This window comes from Denticeps clupeoides, chromosome 20, assembly GCF_900700375.1.
Source record: "Denticeps clupeoides chromosome 20, fDenClu1.1, whole genome shotgun sequence".
Taxonomy (NCBI): domain Eukaryota; kingdom Metazoa; phylum Chordata; class Actinopteri; order Clupeiformes; family Denticipitidae; genus Denticeps; species Denticeps clupeoides.
Window position 1 is genome coordinate 15,550,848 of NC_041726.1, and position 15,157 is coordinate 15,566,004.

The 15,157-nt window shown below is 40.6% G+C and overlaps 1 pseudogene; it reads left to right on the plus strand.

Annotated features, from left to right (window-relative positions):
* The first annotated feature begins 12,856 nt into the window (after positions 1 to 12,856).
* On the plus strand, positions 12,857 to 12,959 carry LOC114770910 (uncharacterized; annotated as a pseudogene).
* The last annotated feature ends 2,198 nt before the right edge of the window (positions 12,960 to 15,157 follow it).

Below are 15,157 nucleotides of genomic sequence, written 5' to 3' on the forward strand. Positions count from 1 at the left end.
TGCTTAATTATTAGTCTTCACTTTCATATAAAAGTCTTTGCAAAATTAATGGAACAGTATGGAGTGAACCCATGGTCTAAAACTTTGTTTTCTTCTTTTTTTTTCTAATTTGCTCACATTTTTGCAAAACTGGAACAAAGCATTCCTATTTGTAGTTTTTTTAGTAATAACAAATGCCTTCAGCCTTGGACTTCAAAGCAGCAGTGCATTTAGATGCTTCTCTTATTTTTAGATATGCTGTAAGAAGTGTAACTCAATTAGCCTCTTTGTACTGTAACAAAAGCATTAGTGAAATGAAAATGTAACAAGCAAGTGTTCATAAAATTAAAGCAACCATCCTCATTAGCAGAATGCAGATTCTTTGACAGTCTGTCAAAAAGCAGTTGCAGCCTAGCGGTTAAAGAAGTGGACTTGTAACTGAACGATTGTGGCTTCAAATCCTGAGCCATTTTGTTGTGTGCACGGTGCACTGTGCTGCACTGTTTCATCACATGATGGAGACATCATGAAAAAGAATGATCCAAATGCAGATTTTACACGAAGTAATCTTGTTGGAAAGTGGTGATGCGCTTAGAAACGTGGGTTCACACATCCAAGGTTGTGAGTTTGAATCCTGGCTCAGATCCTGTGTCTACATAGTTTGCTGACACCATTGGTGTGTGTTTGCCATTTCTTCATGCAAATAGACTAAAAGGCCTAAATGATGTCAAACACAGCATCAGAGGCAAGAATGGACAAAGCTATAATGCAGATAGTGATGAGTTTTTTGTGACGCTAGGATGCCCCTGACCCACCAGGTGGGACCATCTCAGTGTCTCCCCTAATTACCCACAAGTGTGCCTTGTTTTATGGTACTCAGAACCCATATTCATGTTTGGATTTTCCTCACTCCATAAATTGTGTGTATTCTTGCATGCATGTCGTTATTTGTTTCATACCCAGTGCCGCTTTGTTTTGTAATTGAATGCATGTGTGCCTCGAGTTAACTAAAACTTCACTCTGTTGTGCATATGTGCCTCCTTTTTACTCCATGGTGTGATAATTTTAATGATTGATCAGCACACTATGACAGAGTTTGTACTAACAAATCTGTTTAGTGTGCCAAACACATATTACACACAATAAGATAGATATAGAATATAGATATAGAATATAGATACATATATTAAAGAAATATAAGATGAATAAGATAAGATAAAATGATCCTTTATTAGCCCCACAAGTGACTAAATGGCTTCCCATTGGCTAATGTATGTTTCTATAATCTCCCTTCTTTAAAATAACAATTTTTTTTTACTTATATATAGGTCTTAGTGGTTCCCTAATACTGTATCTGAAGTCTCTCTCAGAAATTCAGAGCTGGTTCAAGGGATGACTGTCTGAGCTGCTGCTGTCTGAACGGCAAAGCAGAATGGCCACTCTTTACACCTATCGACATTTCTAGCCACTGCAGGACAATAGACAGGCTAGGGGAACTAGAATTAATGTTAATTAAACTTTAATGATAGGGGACCTTTAAAAGTTTCACTGTTCGTATTCTTTCAACATCAGCACATTCACTTTTTTTGGGGGGGTATCAACATTTTGCTTCTATGTAATGCTCACATGTCTCTCCTTTAAAGATTTTCATCCAACAGATTTTTCATCAGCAAGATGTTAAAGTGCATTTTTTTTCTCTCACTGAATTGGTGACATAAAGCAGAGTGATTTAAACCTATATAAACACACTTTGGCCTCCTGAAGAAAAAAGCCATCAACCACTCCCAGCCCAACAAATCCCAGATAAGTCCCTCAAACAGATGAATAAAAGGAGCTTTCAAGAACCCCACACTGCAATTAGCGAGTCACTGGTATCAATCAATGTGCAGCAACGGCCCCATTTTTCATCAATTACCTCGAAACATTTTGGACGCCAGTCAGACGAGGCCAGACTGCGGATCTGTCACCAGACCTAATGGAATTTTAAATCTTGTCCTCACGGTGGAACTCTGCTTAAGCACTACTCCCAATTATGGGGAGGGTAATTTGGGTAATCTCAGGGGAGGTGGCGACGGGCCACAATCAATATTGGAATATGTGCTCGTTTCACGCAAGCCGAGTTTTTTGGCCCTGCAACATGGCCCAGGTTAATTCTTCGGCTCGTGCAGGTTGCAGCCGACATGATTAATCTTGAGGGCTGAAATGTGTCAGAGTCAGTGATGTTATTTTAATACAGCGGAGGGACAGAATGACCTCCTGTTCCTTCCGATGTTAAGTCCTAGCTAGCACTTTCCATTTTTAGGCCGACTGCTCATTACATCCATCCATTGTGAAAAAGCTTATATTTAGGAAAGGCAGTAACAAGCCTTCCTTCCGAGAGGAAGCCATTATGACGTGCACTCCATCACTGAAACTGGATGGCAAATGAACAAATTAGTCTGAACCTTTAATTCCTCAAAGGGAACAGGCACCATTTCTCAGGCCGTTCTTTTTTAGAACTCCTCATTCAATTTTAAATGACTCGAATGTTTGAAATATGTGCTTTCGACTGACTTTCATCAATAATCCCAGACAAAAATTCAATTTTTTTTCATGTTTCTGCAGCTGGGCCTCCTGTTTGAGCTGGATGATAATATCTGACACAGGTGAGCCTGTAATTCAAAGCACCTTAAACAGATTCAACTCCATTAAAAGTGTCTCTCTGTGTCATGCCTTTTTTTTCCAAAGGCATCTCTCAGAAAATGAGATTTCATCTGGCGGGCAAATGGCATTTGCCGGTCAAATGAAATTAATGTGTCAATCGCCTCACAAAACAAAATTAATACAGTTGAGCAGGTCAGAGGTGAAAAGGTGGTTTCTGTGATGAGATTGTCAGCCTGTATCGCTGAACTGGTGGTGGAAGAAATTACGTACGTAAGTGTGGGGGCTTGTTCAGATGTCAAAAGTGTCCTATAATTTAAATATTTATAATAATATTTTCACTGCATTTTGTACTGGTATAACTGAGATAAATGAGAAAGCATTTGTGAGAGCTGTCATTCACCATGCTCCTCCCATTATTTATCTTTATATAAATTATGTTCCCGATCGCCGGCACTAATGACCTGAGCACCTAATTTTACAGACACACCCACTTCACTCACCACACATATGCACCACCCTGTAATGTTCCTGTTCACCCGCTAGTCGGTGTCCAAACTTTACGACACGTAAAGTCTGTTGCAAACTTGTGTTTTGAGTATAAAGTCTGGTTTGAGACAGGCTGCACAGGCTGCACTTCGCTCTGTTTGCTTGGCATGACACATGTAGAGCCATACTAGGCCTATGTAGACCTTGGATGGGAGAGAGAGATCCAAGAGAGATCCAAGAGATCCATATATATATATATACACACACACACACACACACACACACACACACGCACACACACACACGCACACACACACACACGCACACATACATATATGTGTTTGTGTGTGTGTGTGTGTGTGTGTGTATGTATATATATATATATGTATAAAAATGTATGTATGCTCACCTGTGTGCCAAAGCAGAGAAGAGTGAACAGGTTGACAAGCACACACATAAAAGCTTAATAAACCAGTTTTACCTGCTATTGCATTAAAGACTACATTTAAAACGGATCCCCCTAAATGTTCCTTTTTAGAGAACAGATATAAAGAGTTTTTATTGCTTTTTCAGCCGAACTTTCCTACAGTTCTTTCGATTGCCTTACCACACACTGTACGGTTTCTCCACAGTGACTGTATTAATTAAGACAGTCTGGCTGACAGTGCGTTAATGTCTGTTCAACTCCTTCTGCAGCAGTTTGCATCATCTTTTATTAACCAGCCAATTAAATAAAGAATCCACAAATTAATAGGCATGCTGTGACCTGCCATCCTCCTTACTGCAATAATGTCAAAATGTTGAAAACAAGCGTTTCATTTTTAGTAGTCTCATATGGAACACACACATTGAAAAAGCATTTTACAATGTAACTATGTAACCATTTCTAATAAGCTCCAAAAGTTTAACCAAAAGCTTCATATTTATTTTAAATAGACTTTTATAAAAAAGTATCTACACAATCTACACTAATGTTTGGATGCCAGTGCTTAATATACTGGTCCACTGGTACCTCATATTTCAAAAGTGAAAAAACCTACTCTGTGAAAATGCTATATATATAAATACTAAATGACAGTTCAGAACTCAGGAACATCCGGCAACACAGGCTAAGATGGGAATATTGTAACTGACTTATAAAATCAAACTATTGTGACATCCAATAAAAAAGGTTTCAGAAAAAGAAATAAAAAGGAGACATCTGTGTGGCGTTCTGTGTTTTCTTTTTTTTTTTTTTTTTTTGGTTCACTTTGTGGGAGGAGTTTAAGCCTACTAGCTCCACCCATCTGTTGATTGGTTGCCACAACCTATATTATGGGATTTCATAGCATGTCTGCTAGGCCCTGACTCCTTTGGGAAGGCCCAAGGGTTAACAGACGAGCTCTATTGGGGAACTCATTTGAATACTTTGTGTGATAGACACCTTTTGCTAGCCTGTGCTTGCCTGGTAACGTGTGTTGGCTTTGGTATGTGTGTTTGTTATGTGCCCCTTTTGATAACTTTTCTGTGTGTTACCCTATTCATTGACTTGTCCCCTTTGGACCATCCGTCCTTTAGGCTGTTCTGTTGTTGGTTAGCTGACCAGCGGTGCTGAGTCTGCTGCATTATGGTACATATGAAGTGATTGTCATTGTGAAACACTGCAGCACAGCACGCGGTGACACAACGAAATGTGTCCTCTGCTTTTAACCATCACCCTTATTGAGCAGTGGGCAGCCATGACAGGCGCCCGGGGAGCAGTGAGTGGGGATATCAGTGGCATCTCAGTGAAACCTTGGCGGATTGGGAACCTTCTGATTATGGGGCCGCTTCCTTGACCGCTAGGCCACCACTGCCCCCAGCTCGCTATATCAGCAGCAACTTTGTGAAAACCAGCAGACCAGTATTTGTGACATTCTCAAAACTGTTGGCGTTTTGTTTGGTTGTAAGTGTAGTTTTAAACCTTAGACTAAGGAACATGACAGCCTGATAACTGTATATTTCCAAAAAGGAAAATTAAGATTGTGAAATCCAAGATATTCAAGAGATAAGGACTGACTTGGCCATTAAAGTAAAAATGACACTGCACCTTGTGCACAGTCAGATTAATCTGGTGACGCGCCACACCCCCCGTGCTGTGTGCTCACACATTTGAATCATTGATTACTTATTGTCTGTGTTTTACCTATGCTCTGTATTTTGTATAAACTTGTCTAGACAAGGTTGCATGGGTGTTGTTTATTTATTTTTAATAATATTTGAGTATTTGGTCTTATGCTGTAAACATTGTGTTTTTGGCCAAAATAATAAGACAAGGTTGTCATGCAGTTGCGCTACATGCTTCTCTCCCATGACCATGACGGATATAAATACAAGAACTCATACACTGCATAATTCACACACTGTTTTAACACAGAGTTTCTGTCTCGTATAAAGTCACCTGTTTTTCCCTTAACTAGCAAAAACGCAAGTGTGCGTCCAGCCACGGTGTGTTCACTTCTATCCTGTCCCAACCTGAAAACTGCAATACTGCAACAAAAACTCTCTGCTGTTATGTATGACCAGTTACTATTTAAAACTGATATATATATATAAGGCTGGGCTCATAATAAAAAAACAACTAAATCCGCACCAAGCGTCTTATATTAAGGGGATAAAAATATGACATATAACCAAAAAGAATGGATATTCAACACCTCCGTTTTCCATATCCTTGTCAAATGGCAAGAGGTGTGAAATGCCTGCCACAGGTTTGGGGACAGACCACGACGGCTGGACAAGACAGAAACAACACATTCTGATTGGTCGGTGACAACTTCCTGTGGGTCAAATGTATAAAGGATTGTTCACTTGTGGTCGGGGATCTTTCATTTTCTTTTCTATTGGGAGCTGAGGGAAATTTTCCCATCAGTAACTGAGTCTTTCCTGTTTTGCCTATTTTCCTCATGGTTTTTCTCTCTCTGTCTCCCTTTACTCTTTCTTTTCATTTTGGTTTTCTCTGAAACATTTTTTACATACAATATTCACATGTAACTGCAATAATAATAAAATCTACTGGGGTTAATAAATTAGAAACTGCTTATCCTTTTAACCTCTATTGTGCCATGCCTCCTTCTGCCAGGTAACATAAAGTCGGAGTGGTTTGAATACAGTGCTTTGAATACAGTTTTTTACTCTCTTCTCCATAGTTTTACACTGGATAACTGATGAGTTTATTATTCACCTTTTCTTAAAGTCTTAAATGGTAGCTTTAAGTGAAAACTGCAATTTTGTGCCTTGCAAGGAGGAATGACACGCACTCTTGTCATTATATTTAAATGTAGAGGATCTAAGAAGTTTGCGGGGGTAAGCGGGAGAGGAGGGTGGTGAGAACCTTTGCAACGGAACCAGGCCACTTTTGCCTATGCATTTAGTGGTTGGTTTATAGAGCGTTTTACTCTGGGCTCTGAAAAAAATTGATGGAAGGACAGAAGGAGAGATGCAAGCAGGCACTGGCTGCCTACACACCAGCTAACAGCAAATCAATACAGGTAAAAATTTCACAGATGACTGAAGCCAGAATGTGTCTGGAGGTAGTAATTCTTTCCCCTTTTCTCTCGCGTCTCAGAGCGCCGTTGCGCGGGAGATAATTGTAGTGTGGCTGAGGCTGAGGCTGTGGCACCCTTCTGACCCTGATGAATTTAAATTAATAAGAAAAGGTTTCTTTTTCTCCTTAGCCCTGAGGGTCCCACTGATTATCTAAAGCAATCGGGGGACGTCTGCATGAGCATGTGCTTCTGTCCAGTGTGAAATCTCAATTTTTATGGGGCACTTTGCTGGCTGGGGGCAATTTGTCAATACAAAGAGGTTCACCTTTACCTATATAATAATGAAACATTCCTATCCCAATTGGATGGGTTTGGGATGAGCTGAACTTGCAGACAGTGGACTAGCTAGGCACATCTTCCAGGGATATATGATGCTAAGAGGACTATATGCTGTCCAGCCACATACATTTTTAAGAACGTCTTTTCCCAGTGTGTAGTTACAGTATTGTGTAGTGCAGGCTAAAATGCTTCAAATCTTTATTTTTCCTTTACTCTCAAAGTGAGGTTAGTCGACTGCATGGCCTCCATTCATTTACATTTACAGCATTTTTTTCTCATAGTTATGTTCTTATTTCCAGTTATGCTCTTAGATCATCTAAAGAATTTCTATTATGCAACTCTACAGGACAGGCAGGGTTCAGCTTTTATGGATCAAAATTATGGAATAACAATCAAAAGTAAAGAAAGTGAAAGGATTGTCACACAACGAAATGTGTCCTCTGCTTTTAACCCATCACCCTTGGAGAGCAGAGGGCAGCCATGACTGGAACCCAGGGAACAGTGTGAGGGGACGATACTTTGATCAGTGGCACCTCGGTGGCAACTTGGCAGATCGGGATTCGAACCGGCAACCTTCTGATTATGGGCCACTTCCTTAACCGCTAGGCCACAACTTCCCATAAGAGAGTACTTTGGTGGATATTGTAAAATTAAAAAATGTAAATTTAGAATGCAAAATGGAATTTCCTCTTGTTATGCGATGACGGATGAGGACGAGTGTTGTGCAGGATATAGTGATCAGAGAGTAAAGGAAGGGGTGACAGCCTAATCTGTTAATCTGCCACAGGATAATTAGATCATTTCAGAAGCAGGATTAAACACCCACATGATATGGGTTTTGTGCATCCTGAACTGGTGCTAGACTGCTCTGGGGTGCAGATCCCAGGGTTTCATTCAGTTGTGCCTTTTAAATGTTACCCACGTGATTGCGATCGGCTACCAGTTGGCAGAGTGTGAAAAAAAAAATCCTGGAAAACGTGGAGTAGGACAATTTAGGAGCTGTGACAGGAAACTATGTGGGAAAAAGGAGCCACTGAAATTACTGGGCTGCTGTTGCAGCAAAAAGCATCAATCAGAGCACAGAGAAACAGGCTGTTTGGATCAGTTTTCATTTTATGTTACATTTGCTATGGTGTTTGCATGATCATCACTCCTGGTTTTCTGTTAGAACGTTCCATCTCCTCTTAAATCGCTGTCTTGCTCTCTCTTTAAAAGCACATTTTTTACATATTACTGGAAAGTGAGCAGGTTTTAATGTTAATGTGCAAAATTATATATATTCACTTATATTTTTTGGCTAGTTATTACTCAGTTGGGGGATTCATTTTGGTCACCCATTACATTACCCTATATCATTGTTGAGGCTAAATAGACTAATTAGACACACAAATGGCCAAGGGAAAATGTACAATAATATGTCAGCATCTATGGTCCTAAAATTTGAGCATGGTCCTATGGTCCTAAAATTTTTTGCATCTTGAAACACTACTTACAATCTTTACCATCCACAGGCAGGAACTGAAAATCTTAAGATTTTGTTCAGGAGTGTGTTGAACACCAGAGCGTGCTTTAGAAGCATAAGGTCAATGTACGCCTGCGAGGGGGTCTGATTCCATGGCAACAGTAACTCTACACTCCACCACTTTATTTGAGACAAAGCAATTCCTGATAATAGTCCATAAAATATGATAGATCCCTCTGCACATGAAGCATGACATCATGCAATCATCTTGGATCCTCTGCAGCGCACTGTCTGCCTCAAAAAATGGGCCAGAATAAAAAAAAAACTGTCCTAAATAAATAATGACATATCTTATAGCTCATAAATAAAATGTGCCTATATGTATTTAATATCTTAAATGTAAACCATCAAGGGAAGTTTGCTTCCATGCTGACCTGTGAGTGGGGGGATTTGATTTCACAAGACTGAACCATTTAAATGACACAAACTTAGGGCACAATATTGGCTATGAGATCACGTTGGTTGATGAGAAAAAAGATATACTGTGGGTGATTGTGTGTGTGTGTTTTTTTTTTTACTTAACCCTAAAGCACTTTATTGTTTGTGGGGCTACCATGAGGTCCTTAAGGTTATTTGCTGAGTAATCTGAACTGAAATATGGTATTGTATGGCCTTGTCCTTGGTAGAGTGTGCTTTTTTCCTCCTTGTACCCAAGCCAAACTCCAAAAATGATGCTGACCATAAGCTCAGTTACGAAGTTCAGTAGTTACAATGAGTTTTGTGGACTTTTATTTTATTCCTTCTGCCTCTTGGAGCAACTGTAGATTTCTGTCATCTAAATTGCAACGTTTTGTTCTTTTCCTGTAAGAGAAAGGCAGCTGCGGCCATTATTTTATCTGTTTTTGCTGAATTGTCCTGCATCACATTGACTTACTGGCCAGTGCCTTGCAATATATCTTCCCTCTTTCCCGGGTCTATGCCCCAATATGGTCATTTGAGTCTTTTCGATTCTAATAACATTCACAGCTTTATAAATATAAGTAAATCCTTTTTAATTTTGCACTGTTTTGCCTGTTGTTGTTTCACAAATCGCATAATTTTTTCCCACTGTTTTGCTTCATCTGCACATTACGTTCAGGGAAATGTACACTGTGTGCACTTTTTCTCACAAAATACAATTTCAATTCTCTGTGAACTTCTATCCAGCTGGGCTGATAAAAAAAAACAAAAAAACATGGAATCTACACTACGTGTCTCATAATAAGGGATTAAAAATATGAAAATAACCAAAACCTTAAAGGAACAAAAATGAAAAGTGACAACAAATGAAAGTCAATCATTCCAGGCTGAAAACATTCTGGATAACTGATAAATGTATTATTCTTAATATCTTAAGTAGACTTAAATAGTGGCTTTAACTGAAAACTGCAATTTGGTGTAAAACACTTGTCTCAAATGTAATGATGTCATTTAAATGTGATCTTGGGGTGCCCCTGGCCAACCAGGTGGCACCGTATCACTGTCTGACTGACCCCAAATGCCTGTTTTCCATTCACATGTAATTTGATGCCCTATTTAAGGCATTACCTTCCTCACTCTCATCCCTCGTATGTACGTCTGTTCCCTTTCAGTGTGGACCTTGCCAAGAGTTTGCTTCACTTCACTTCACTTATTCTTATTTGTGTTTCCTTTTGCTAATATCTAAAAATTCCATCTGAAACATTTCAATTTGAATAGCAGTTAGTTAGTTTCACTAACATTCACACTACTATTTATATATTATTAAAATAACCTTGGCTGTGAACCAAATGAGGGATTATAGTGATAGACATCTTAAAACATTTATGTAAGCTGCTATTGATAAAAGTTTCAGCCAAATGCTGTAAATGTAAAATGTCCAACAGAGAACCCCAGTCAGACATACTGTATGGCACAGTTTGATTTAATAGTCCAAATTGTGAGGACCTTTCAAATGTCAGCAATTCGTCCCACCGCAAATCCAAAGATAAATCCTTTTATTCCAGCCCTGTCAGGCTGGGAAACTCAGGTAAGGCTTAGCGCACGTTCCCCCCGCCACCTCTCTCTGCCCCTGCACCGGCAGGGTCGTCTCGGCCCGCAGATAATTTGATTAATCTGCTTGAAGGCGAACGCCTGGCATTTGCCACAGGCGGAGGAGAAGGAGTCGGATGAAGACGAGGGGGAGGGCACGGAAGGTGCAGGCTGGGGCTGGCCGCTGAACAGAGCTGTGACAAATAACTCTGGCAGCCCTGTCAGAGGAGAGAGACGCCGGCCACAGAGCTGAGACCCATATCTGGGCTGAGCCACGACAGGCCCCTGCGTGACAAATCGCCTCCGACTGACAATCCGCTGCGAGGCACGGATCTTTCATCTGTCAAATAACTCGAGGGCTTCTTAGCAGAAAGATGCGGCGTCTCTCTTGTTTCGGTATCGCTCCAACGCCTCGTTTTTTGCGTGTTTATCAGCAACGCTTTCATTTTCAAGTCCATATAATTTTGTTAGACCAGAAATGCTACACTATAACAAGTACATATTGTTATTTTAATTTTAGGCACAATCTACAGAATTGCAAATTATTATAATTATTATTTTGTTTTGTGTGTGTGTGTGTGTGTGTGTTTGTAGTCTAGCCACTGTTTCCACTATCTGTGGGTATAAAAGGCGCTGTGCTATCGGTTGGACCACACTCATATACAATTTGCCCAACACGTGGCAACTATTTTATTATTCTGAATGGCGCTCAGAATAAGCTGACCGAGCACAATGCTGGTGTTTACTTGAAAATGGGGGGAGGCGGAATCCACTGACCACCAATTCTATTCTCAACGGCAAAAAATAAAAAAAAACTATACACGAAGTGGATTGAAGGACTAACAGTAATTTTAAATCAGTGCTGAGTGTACATCTGTATCTGCTGTCAGTGGCACTTAAACAGTGATGCATTACCAAAGCGGAGACAAAAACTGTCATCCTTGCTGTGCTTTCTGTCATTTAAGGCTGAGCCATTGGCAGCATAATAACTTAAATTGCTTTGGTGATCCAGGTAGAATGTTGCATTACTTTGGACAGCGAGAAGATAATTTCCATTCCAGTGTATTATAATGGCCTTTTCCTGCCAGATGGGACTAAATGCATGGGCCGGACTAAATGAGACATTATGCCTGCTGGATCTTAGCTGCATCTCAGACCACTGGATTCATCCAGCACGTTTCCCATTAGCATTTCAGTTGGTCTGACAGCTCGGCATGAAAGCTGCACTTAAGCACGAGAGAGACTTGACCCCTACAATCTGCCTCGTGACATTAAATAGAATATACCACATGTAATATCTGTCATGCAAAATCTTCTTTGACATTTGGGGACATTCCAAGGTCTTTATGCAGTGGAACTGAGACGTGTCTGAAGCATCCATTCATTTACAATTTAGTCCACAATACAGTGAATCAAAAATAATTTGACAATGTTTCAGTACACCATGTAGAGCAATACTGGATGTTTTAAACAAATGATTGTGTTTTGGGATTTCAGAATATTCTAGTGTTCAAAATATTGGTAGTGTCAAGGCTTATTACAGTAGCTGCAATGTTCCAGATTGCAAAGCCATGGAGAACGTAGTCAGAAAATGTATCCACTAACATTTGCACACATTCCACAGTATGCTTAAAATAATAATACAAATTTAAAATTTTAATTTTTAAATTTTAATTTTTAAAAATTTTTAAATTAAAATATTTTAATTGAAAAAACTTCAGAGACTCAAAAGTGCCCCAAATTGTTTGATACTTCACTGAGAAACAGTGCAATTAGCCATAGTATTATGACCGCTGACAGGTGAGATGAACAACATTGACTCTCTTGCAAAGGTGAGTCAGATGAAATTGGAATCAATGGAACATTTTTCCAATGACGTTCACCTTGCAATTTACCTGACTTGATGCATCTATTACTGATGGTTTGGTGCTAAATACCATAGAGCACCTTCCACATATATATAGTCATAAAATCAGCCCACTGGTTCTTCAGAATTCTGCAACTAAAAAAAATACATTTGTTCTCATTTTAACTGCAATGCTACTCACGCTTGTAAGACTATGCACATTTGTAAGACTGCATTCCACAATATTTCAAACTGTCACGATGACTGGACATGGCGAGGAAGAAAGACACATACACACAACAGGGGTTTAATACATGGTGAAAACATCACTAAACAATGACCCGATCGTGAACAGACACAAACAGGGCAGTTTATTACAATCATACACAGGAGAACACAATCAGGAAACAAAATACCACAGGAAACCTGCCGGACTCCTGCCAGACCGGATCATGACACAAGGATGAACACTCACCGGCTATGATGCAGAAAAACTGCATTTGTAATGTCAAGAATCGACTAATGCAATGCTCTGCTTATTGGAAGCGCGCTTCTCGGCCTTTTGTCTAAGATCATGTGTAGTATCTGTTCTTATCAGTTTAATATCTGATACGTATTTTTAGTGGGACAGTGGTGGCCTAGAGGTTAAGGAGGCGGCCCTGTAATCAGAAGGTTGTCAGTTCGAATCCTGATCCACTGAAGTGCCGCTGAGCAACGTACTGTCCCCACACACTGCTCCCTGGGTGCCAGTGATGGTTAAATACAGAGGACACATTTCGTTGTGTGCACCTGTGTTTGAGTGTTCTGCTTTGAACCTGGGACTTCTATGGGGTCAGTGGTGGCCTAGTGGTTAAGGAAGCGGCCCAGTAATCAGAAGTTCAAATACCGATCCTCCAAGGTGCCACTGAGGTGCCACTGAGCAAAGCACCGTCCCCATAGGCTGATCCCTGATTGCCTGAGTACCTTGTTAACAGACTACTGCCCAAAATGAGAATTACACTTGCAAGACACCGGGCTCTTTCTGGTACCGAACAAATTATGAACAAATTCTCAGTAGCCAATCATTGCATAACGGTTAAAACGTACATATATCATGACACTCATCTCACCAAGGCTGTCCAATGTAGACACCGAAGCCATTGTTGCACTCAATATGCACAGGATTCTTCCATAATAATCAACCATAAATCCCAACCACCCAAGTTTAATCTGTTTCTCTCTGAGTTGCTCTAGATGGCTCAGGCAATGAGCTCCTGACAAGATGACCCAGCATGAAAGCCACCACAGCCACCAACTCCGTTATGACTACAGCTTCAGGGGTCTTCAAATGGACCAGTAAGCGGGTAAGGAAACGGACCCATAATCTGAAGGTTGTCGGTTTGAATCCCGAGCCGCCAAGGTGCCACTGAAGCTCGTTACACCAGTGAGGATCGCTTTCCTAGGGAGGGAACATAAGAAGGACCCCACAACCTGTGTGTACGAGAGACGTAACACCACTGGTATTAACCAGGGTGTCACACAGACCCTAATACTCAGGGGAGGGGGTGAGTGTCGTGGGGGGTGGAGCCATCGCGGATGTAACAGATTGCAAGGACTAATAAACTTTTAGTACAATCCTTTATAATACAATAAGCAGATTCCTAATGGTCACAAAGTCAATTTATAGGTCAAATGACCCACAAAAATGATAAGAGGAACAGATGCTGCTCACTGAGTGCATTTAACCCTCCAGAGTAAGAGAACCAGTAAAAAGTGAAAGGAAGCAACTGCAGATTAGAGCACTACATGAAAAAATGCGCAACTGCAAAAAAAAAAAATTTATAAACACTCACTGGAGGTGCTATAAATTATTGCAAATACAATGAACATTGCACACACCAAAATCATAATCTGAACAGTTGGTATAGCCTGGGAACATTTACAGCAGGAACCAGACACCACATCAGACTCCAGCATAGACTAAGACATCATTGGCCCATTTATTCCAGATTATAAATGGGCTGTGTGTTCTTGTCAAACCTACCGGAATTCCCACAGTATTTAGAATAAATTGTTTATTCGACTGGAACCACTCCCTCAATTCCAAAATGATCTTGGCCAAACCGAAATATGCTCGCCCTCGCTCTCAATGCACAAATCAAATGGAACCTGTGCAATGCACATCTTGATCATTTCGTTCTCCCCAAGTCCCTAACTTTGTCCCAGACTCCCCAAAGGCATGTCTGGTATATTTGCCATATTCAGACTTGACACGGTGAACAAATTTTAAAAGCCTGTTGTTTGCTTGAGGCACATGTTGATGGGAGTTTAGAATATCTGGATAGTCTGGAATGAGTGAATGAATGAAGAAAGGAAGGACAGAAGGAATGAAGGATGAAAAACAGCCCTAAACATGAAGGGTCTCAGGATGCTTTAACCTTCCTTAAGAAGAAAAGTATCATTCACAAATTACTGCGTCCCGCCTGTGGAACCAGCTACCACATGACATTAAATTTGCCCCCACATTTATCCCTATTTGCTGCGTCTACCATCAATGTATTTTATGGTATTCTTCTTATTTATATATCTGTGTGCCCTTTTAAAGTGTGTAAGTGAAGTGAAGTGATTGTCACTTGTGATACACAGCAGCACAGCACATGCTGCACACAGTGAAATTTGTCCTCTGCATTTAACCATCACCCTGAGTCAGCAGTGGGCAGCCATGACAGGCGCCCGGGGAGCAGAGTGTGGGGACGGTGCTTTGCTCAGTGGCACCTCAGTGGCACCTTGGCGGTTCGGGTTTCGAACCGGCAACCTTCTGATTACGGGGCCGCTTCCTTAACCACTAGGCCACCACTTCCCCTAATT